The sequence below is a fragment of the Xenopus laevis genome, chromosome 1L (genome assembly GCF_017654675.1).
Source record: "Xenopus laevis strain J_2021 chromosome 1L, Xenopus_laevis_v10.1, whole genome shotgun sequence".
NCBI classification, from domain to species: Eukaryota; Metazoa; Chordata; class Amphibia; order Anura; family Pipidae; genus Xenopus; species Xenopus laevis.
The window spans coordinates 55108137-55116806 of record NC_054371.1 but is presented as its reverse complement, the minus strand read 5'-3'; the positions used below and the strand labels follow the sequence as shown (position 1 = coordinate 55116806).

At 37.4% G+C, this 8670-nt stretch overlaps 1 long non-coding RNA gene across 1 annotated transcript; it reads right to left on the bottom strand.

Moving 5' to 3' along the window:
- Positions 1-1992: 1992 nt before the first annotated feature.
- On the bottom strand, positions 1993-8445 carry LOC108699149. Its single transcript, XR_001932735.2, has 3 exons — positions 8383-8445; positions 2834-2915; positions 1993-2508 (listed from the first exon to the last, which is right to left on the bottom strand). It is a non-coding gene; the product is annotated as an uncharacterized LOC108699149 (long non-coding RNA).
- Positions 8446-8670: the final 225 nt, after the last annotated feature.

Genomic DNA, 8670 nt, shown 5'->3' with positions numbered 1-8670 from the left:
CAACTTCAGGAAAGTAAATGTAAGATAATTAATCCCTGACTCTTAAAACAACACACAAATCAGATCTCTAGTACATTTAAGCTGGTTTGCATTCGGGTCAGAGCGAGCAGTGCAGAACATATAAACAGTCAGATCAATCTGTCTTTCATTAACAACTACCTTTTATATATAAAAATTGCTTAGAATTGCAGTTTCTTTCATAATGCAAAAACAAGGTAGACCCCTTTAATAGGAAGGAAGAAGAATACAATGTATAATTACAGACATATCATTTAGGCCTTATAAATTTTACAATACATGTTGTACTAAAGCAATCAAGAAAGGGAAAAAAAAGAAAATGGGAAATGAATTGCTTTGCTTGCCAAGACCAATTTCAAAACACCAACTGTCTGTACTTCACACAGGACATAAACATTAAAGAAAATTTAATCTGAACAAGGCTCCAGGGAGAGAATACACCTACTGAGAGAGCTTTGTTCAGTTTCAGCCAGGTCTGATTTTCTCAGACTCCCTCTGATTTCGTATAAAACTAATGGACTGGCAAAAAATGATATCAATTTTTATACCTAAACATCTTTGTAGTGGTAATTAACTGTTATTAAGTTGGATGTATCTAATAGGGAAGTTAATTGAAGGTTTGTTAAGGGACCTATTGAGTCATGGAAGGGATTCTGTGGAAAACTACATTCGGTAATTTTTAGGGGTTTAGCTACTGAGATAATATTTCAGTTATCTTTTAGGCATTTTCCCTTTTCAGACAAATTAGAAGCAGCTTCAAATAGTTTTTTTCACCTTTTGCAGGATTTACTAGAAAAGGTTGAATTTAATGGGCAAGTGGGGTTTTTTTCAATCTCAACTACTATGCAACTCTGTAAAGAGAACATTTACAAATTGGCCTCCAAAGTAATAGCAGTGATGAGCCAATTTGTCCCCTGTCGCTGAAAAAAAACAACGCAAAAAAACCGTGAAACGTAATGAAGTCAATAGGCGAAAAAAAATGTAAACACGACAATTTTTACACACGCCACAATTTTTCTCGCTCCAAATGCATTAAAGTCAATTTGCTTTTTTTTATGGCGACTTTTTTTTGCCTCTGCAACATTTTTCTCGCAGCAGATTTTTCCATGGCGAATGTTTGAGAAAAATTTCGCGAATCCATGGTTGGTGAAAAAAATCGCTCATTACTAGTTATGAGTTCTTGGAAGCCTGTGATTCTATGATAATTGGGGGGGGGGTTAAAGCACAGCCAAGGCAGTTATTCCGATAAGAGCAAACCAGGAAAAGAGGAAATATCCTCAATTTTATTTCTGACAAACATACAGGTCATTGTATAGATAGATCAGGCTTATATAAAGGATTGGAGTAGGCTGAAATAATGTGTTTGTTAAAATAAAACTTTTATTAGGCTATGAGCAGTGATATTTTATGTTTGTCATTCTTTAAATTTTCCGATATAGGTAGCAGTTCTGCTGCTCTCTTGTTTGATATTTCTGCAGCCATTACATTAAGGGGCAGATGTATGAAGGGTCGAATATCGAGGGTTAATTAACCCTCGATATTCGACTAGGAACTAAAATCCTTCGACTTCGAATATCGAAGTCGAAGGATTTAGCGCAAATCCTACGATCGAACGAAGGATTATTCCTTCGATCGAACGATTAAATCCTTCGAATCGAACGATTCAAAGGATTTTAATCCAACGATCGAAGGAATATCCTTCGATCAACAAAAATTTAGGCAAGCCTATGGGGACCTTCCCCATAGGCTAACATTGACTTCGGTAGCTTTTAGCTGCCGAAGTAGGGGGTCGAAGTTTTTTTTAAAGAGGCAGTACTTCGACTATCGAATGGTCGAATAGTCGAACGATTTTTACTTCGAATCCTTCGATTCGTAGTCATAGTCGTAGTCGAAGGTCGAAGTAGCCCATTTGATGGTCGAAGTAGCCCAAAAAACACTTCGAAATTCGAAGTTTTTTTAATTCGAATCCTTCACTCGAGCTTCATGAATCGGCCCCTAAGTCTAGCAACCAGACGGTGGTTAAAAAAAGATAAATAAATGGGCGCCAAAACAGAAACATATTAAATGATAAAAATAATGATAATAAAGAATCCTGCCTCGGAATATGACAGCAAGCATAAACAAGACTTAGTATTAAAATGTACACAGTAATTTGAACACATTCTTTCCCATTATTTGAAGCTAGCACACAAAACCATGACCAAGTTGTCCTGTATTACAGTAAATCAGTAAATTTATCTCTATGTGCATGCACGTTGATTTCTTATTGTACTATGGCCAACTAAAAATGTGAGTTTAACACTTACATACAGAAAATAAAAACATCAAATAGTTGGACACATGATACCAAACAAATTAGAGACATAATGGCCGATCACTTTAGGAAGTTTTACGAATCCTCCCCTTGCGACCCTTAAGATGGCATTCAGTTCATACGGGAAGCAGGTCTCCTTAAGCTGTCAGTCCCTGACCGGGAGATCCTAGACACACCTATAACGGAAAAAGAAATATCATACACAATCGCACAATTAAAAAATGGGAAAACACCGGGGCCTGACGGCCTGTCGGCAGAATTTTACAAACAACTCTCACCAGATATAACACCTATTTTATCCAAACTTTACAATGATACCTTACAAGGCACACCCTTATGGCATGAAGCTAATGTAGCTAGAATAATATTGATTCCCAAAGACGGTAGAGACCTCACAGACCCCACTTCATACAGACCAATATCATTACTTAATCAAGACCTTAAAATACTGAATAAAATAATGGCCGATAGATTACAGCAAATATTTCCCTCAATACTTACCGAGCACCAAGTCGGTTTCATTAAACACCGTCATTCAGTTCAAGCGATAAGGAAAATCATTACGGCAGTCTTTCATAGCAACCTGGAAAAAAGAAAACACGGAATGTTAATAAACCTAGACGCAGACAAGGCTTTCGACAGAATATCACATGCACATTTACGTCGATTACTTAAATTTCAACATTTCGGCATTCAGACCTTCAATCTATACAAAACGCTAAACCATTCGCCCACCACATTTGTCACAGTAAATAACGCTAATTCGGACAGATTTGTAATTAGTAGAGGGACGCGCCAAGGCTGTCCATTATCTCCTCTTTTCTTCAATATAGCAATCGACCCGTTACTACGACACATATTGAAATGCCAACAACTACAGGGGATACAAATGGGCCAAACTAATCTTAGAGTAACGGCCTTTGCGGATGATATCCTGCTTTTTGTCAACCAGCCAAAGAAGGAAATTCCTGCTCTTTTACAGATCATTCATAGATTTGGCAAAATAGCAGGTTTTAAGATCAATTTGGACAAATCAGAAGCTCTTCAACTACACCACACAGAAAACACAGATTGGCTTCCGCAATTCCCCTTCAAAAAAACTAAGCAAAGCATTAAATACTTAGGAATCAAAATTCCCTCACATCACAAAGATCTATACCCCCTGAACATTAGGAAAATAATTGATACCATACAACAAGAAACGCAGCAATGGAAACACGTTAATCTTTCCTTCTTGGGCAGAATACATTTCGTTAAAATGATTTTATTTCCCAAACTTTTATATCCAATACAGATGCTGCCATACTGTATTAAACCGACCGATTTGAAACGATTAAATCAAATATTTAGAACTTTCATATGGAATAAAAAACGCCCACGCATTAGCCTTTTTAAATTGCAACAACCTAAAACCCTAGGTGGTCTCAATTTCCCTAACTTTAAGGCCTATAACGAAGCAGCCCTTCTTCGTTACGCAGGAGACTGGATTTTAAATAGAGATTTATACACTACACTCTCACTAGACCAATATCGCACTAACAACCACTCTCTCAACAACCTGTTGCATTCGCCTATACAAAACATTCCGACACATATTAGAAATAATCCATTATTCATAGACACATATAACGCGTGGCACTCAGTCAGAAAAGCCCAGAATCTATCGCGGTATACCTCTCCTTACCTGTCGTGGATAGATAATAGCAACTTCCCAACAGGTATGCGGAATCCCATACTATGTGACTGGGGTGTTCGAGGCCTACAGAATATACATGACACACTAGACAACAATTACTCAGTACTCTCTTTCAATAAGCTGGTAGAGAAATTTCCGTTCACACACACCCACTTATACCTAAGCTTGCAGATCATTCACTTCGCGAACACCACAACCAAACTCCTAACAACTACTGACAAAAATAACTTGTTAAACCAACTCTGGAAGGACAAAAATAAAAAAATCACGACCTCGCACATTTACCAAACTATTAAACCACTTTTAGACTTAGATAACAAGGATAAACCTATTTTCAAGTGGATTAGTGAGATACCTAATACTACAGAATCAGACATCTTAAAACAACATACTAAAATAATGACATTACTCCCGGCAAGCAGATTTCAGGAAATGTCATTGCAAATTCTCCACAACTCATATCTTACTCCACTGAAACGATTCAAGATGGGTAACCTCTCCTCAGCTGTATGTTTAAAATGCCACGCTCCTGAAGCGAATTTGATACATACCATGTGGTCTTGTCCCTTAATACAATCTTTTTGGAAAGAAGTCATCTCATATGGTGCACAGATGGTAGGGAAACCCCTCCAACTACACATAACTTGGGCTCTGTTCAGTACACTTAATTCATTTTCACACATCACAAACACTGACAAACATCTTCTGGGCAGATTGGCTGCAGCCGCCAGGAAAACAATACTCCAACAGTGGCTACACACTGACCCCCCGTCAATGACGCTGGTGAAACAGAAACTGCACCATATTTTCCATATGGACTGGCTGGAAACCATAACCAGAAAAGAACACAACACATTGAAATTTTTCAACTCCTGGTCCACCTACATAGCACACCTTCCACAACATATCAAATGCCTCACAATCTACACCTTCAGACATACCTCTTGGTATGATATGGAAGTTCTCAAGGCTCACCCTTTGATCATGGAATCATCCCAATATCTAGCAACGTTGCAACAAGAACCATCGAGATCTGACACCGCACCTCCCAGAAGTCATCTAACTAACAGACTTCTAACCTCCTATCTGACCTAATCCCCACAGGTCCCCCCCCCCCATTGCTATAAGCCATGCCTGAGCTGATTGTTTAAAAAGTTATTAAAATGTTATTGACCTGCCTTATTTTCATAATCACACTTGATACACTCTCCGCTTTAAGGACTTATGTATAACTATTCAATGTGATTATTCTTTATCATTTGCAATAAAAAACAAGTTATAAAAAAAAAAATGTGAGTTTAGTAGCAAGAAATCTGGAGTAAATGAGCGTAGAGTAGTGTTAAAAACTAAGCAGACATGATAAGCAGTAGATAATTACGGTATGGGCTCACATTATTACAAAGCATTTTCTGCATTACTACTACTAAAATGAACAATGTTTATAAATCAGTTAAAATGACCTTTTTTTTATTGGTCTTACCGAATCAGTCTGGTTAGAGTTCAGTGCTGCTGATGAATGCTAACACCCAACAGAAACAGAAATTAGTTGCAATTGACTGCTCTAACCAATTAAAAAATGACCCTTCTTTAAAGGCCAGATGGTATTGCTAAATAATAAATATTTTATGCTGCTTTTCTGACTGCCTGGAAAATGTTAAAGTTAATTACATATCCCCTCCCAGTTATAAATGGCTCTGGAACTTTATTCTTTATTTACACATATTATTTGCTTGCCTTTTAAAATGCAAAATAAAACTGCTGAGGTTCCTACAATCTCATTATATTCATTTCATAGGGGAGGTGATCTATTGTATAATATAAAATAATTATCCAATTATCCAGTTTCTGCTTTCATCTGCAGAAACAAAATCCCTATTTAGTATACCCACATAAGTATGTGATTATCAGCAACATTTGTTATCATGTGTCTTACAAGAGAGGGAAATTAGGCATGATTTATCAGTTGTACCAGATACATTCATGAGAATATTTGTGTATTTTCTCTTTCATGACAGCAATGCGTTTAGGAACATAAATGTACACGATGGATGTGAACCTTTATAGCAAAAATGCACAAATATCCCAATGTACAATAATTTAACTGACATGGGAACACCATTCTCAGTGAACTTAAATGGATAAAAATGTATTTAATAACAATGGAATGTCTGGCCAATATTTCCAGCTTTTCAGCTGTAGCAACAAATGTTTTAGAATCTATTAAAGAGTAATATAAATGAAAGGAAACAATGCAACGGGAATAAATGTCTTTATGATTCCAAGTTACTTTTGTCCCTCCAGCAAGTTAGATATTTTCTTGCCAGAATTAATGAAGAATTAATGATTAATGGATCACAGTGGATTTATTATGAACCATTATAATAAAACAGCATGCTTCAGGCCTGGTTATAGGTTGGGACACAGTGGGTAGGTGCCTATTGGAAGTTAAGAATAGATAAAGGGATAAAATACATACTATATTGTGCTAAATCAAAAGCAAGGGGTCTGCCATTTGTAATTAAAAAGACATTCCATTTTCAACTTATCTGCAGCAGAAATACGTCTGGGACTGTTCTGTTACAGCCCTATGGAAAATAATGACCCAGGAATCTAGTCACAACATTTCTGTTCTTTATTTTTCAATAACTTTAAACTGCATTCACTTTTAAAAGCAGTTGGCTACATCATGTACACATTACTGATAAGAAGTAATACATTCCCTTTAGGAAAAAGTATATCTTAGCAACCGACAAACTTCCCTAGCTCACAGCAATTCACTTCTAAACAATACAGAAACATGACAAAACCCTAGGATCTTGCCAATCTCCACAAAAGCAAATGCCCACGCATAGAGAATATAATATATGGACACAAGCAACTGGCAAAACGAGGCAGGGCACAGAGCCTGAATAGAATACAGCACTGGTGGCTTATTTTAAAGTCTTAAAATATTTGTAGAATGTAATTATGCATACGCCACACTTACGTTTCTTCATTTTATCTTTCATTAAAGATCATCACAATAGACAAAGATCGCTCACAGTAACCCATTACAAGTACAAGATAAAAATACAAGAGGTGTAATGATCCTGCTTCAGTTATACAATATATATGTTAAATTTTGGGTCCAGATACATTTTGAATCAAAGGAGGCTGCCATTTTCAACATACCACACTTGATGGTGCTTAATGGTCCTCTCATTGTTGTGTTTTGGTAGACAAGGATGAGTAGAGTATAACAGTGCTTTATTAGCAGGCTCATGCAGCCATTACACAACAGTAAGCAACTGCTGCCCATCATCCTGCTTTCCTGTTTTAAACTTTAGCACATGGCAAAATAAATAGCACAACTCCCATGACAGATTTATACTGCCCAATAATCCTTACATATCAAATAAACACCACTACAGAGTAGACACTGCTAAGCTATTTGAGATACTCATACTCAGCAAATTTGATGCATTCTCCAGATGTAGACCATCATAGTTCCAATAAATATGCGAAGTTTGTAATTCCATAAACTAGGCGGCTTTGTGTAACATATGGTACTTGTTTATAGCATTTCACCATTACATTTGCTTGTAGGCAATGCTTCTATGTAATTTGGTGCAGGCAAGTGCACTTACATTCTATACTTTATACCTCTTGTTCCATATGCTGGTCCAGCTGTGATGCCTTGTTGTATAAGATTAATTGCCCAATCCTTATCCACTAAAGCTTGCCATCTTTTTTACCCATAAAGTGGATCACTGTACCAGAGGCCACCCCTTAAGACTAGAAGAAAAGAACTTTCATTTGAAGCAACGTAGGGGGTTCTTCACAGTCAGGACAGTGAGGTTGTGGAATGCACTGCTGGGTGATGTTGTGATGGCTGATTCAGTTAATGCCTTTAAGAATGGCTTGGATTTTTTTTTGGACAGACATAATATCAAAGGCTATTGTGATACTAAACTCTATAGTTAGTATAGGTATGGGTATTTAGAATTGATTTAAAAGTAGGGAAGGGTGTGTGTATGGATGCTGGGTTTTCATTTGGAGGGGTTGAACTTGATGGACTTTGTCTTTTTTCAACCCAATTTAACTATGTAACTATTGTAAGGGTTTGGGTAGCTGGGATCAGTTTCCTGGGGATAACACAGCCCATGGCACAAGCACAACTCGTGAGAGTATGGTCTCTTTTTGGCAGTTTATTATCACTTGCAGCAGAATAAACAAAACAAACAATTCAAAATAAGATCCTTGCCACTTAATGGGCTTCTAACTAATACAGGTCAGTTCTCCTAACTAACCAGGAGTAGGCCTACTGCCTGTCTCCTCAAACCAAATGAAAAGGTAGTACAAACAAAGTTCCAACCTTGTAGGGATTCCAAAATCTCTCTGTGCTCACAAAGACAGCTTCCCTGTGTCTTTCTTTCTCAGACTGCAGCTCTCCCATTCTGGCTTGAGCTGCCTTTTTAATTATTCACCTGAGATGCCTCAGGATGACACAAAAAACTCGGGCTGGATTAACAGTCCCGGAACCACTCTGTTAGGAACCTGGGGCATAAATAAGTTCTGTCCTGGACTTTCCCAGGTATCCTAGTGGTGACCTTACCACATACCCCCCTCCTTGTTTCAACCCAATGGTTGGAACAACTGATGC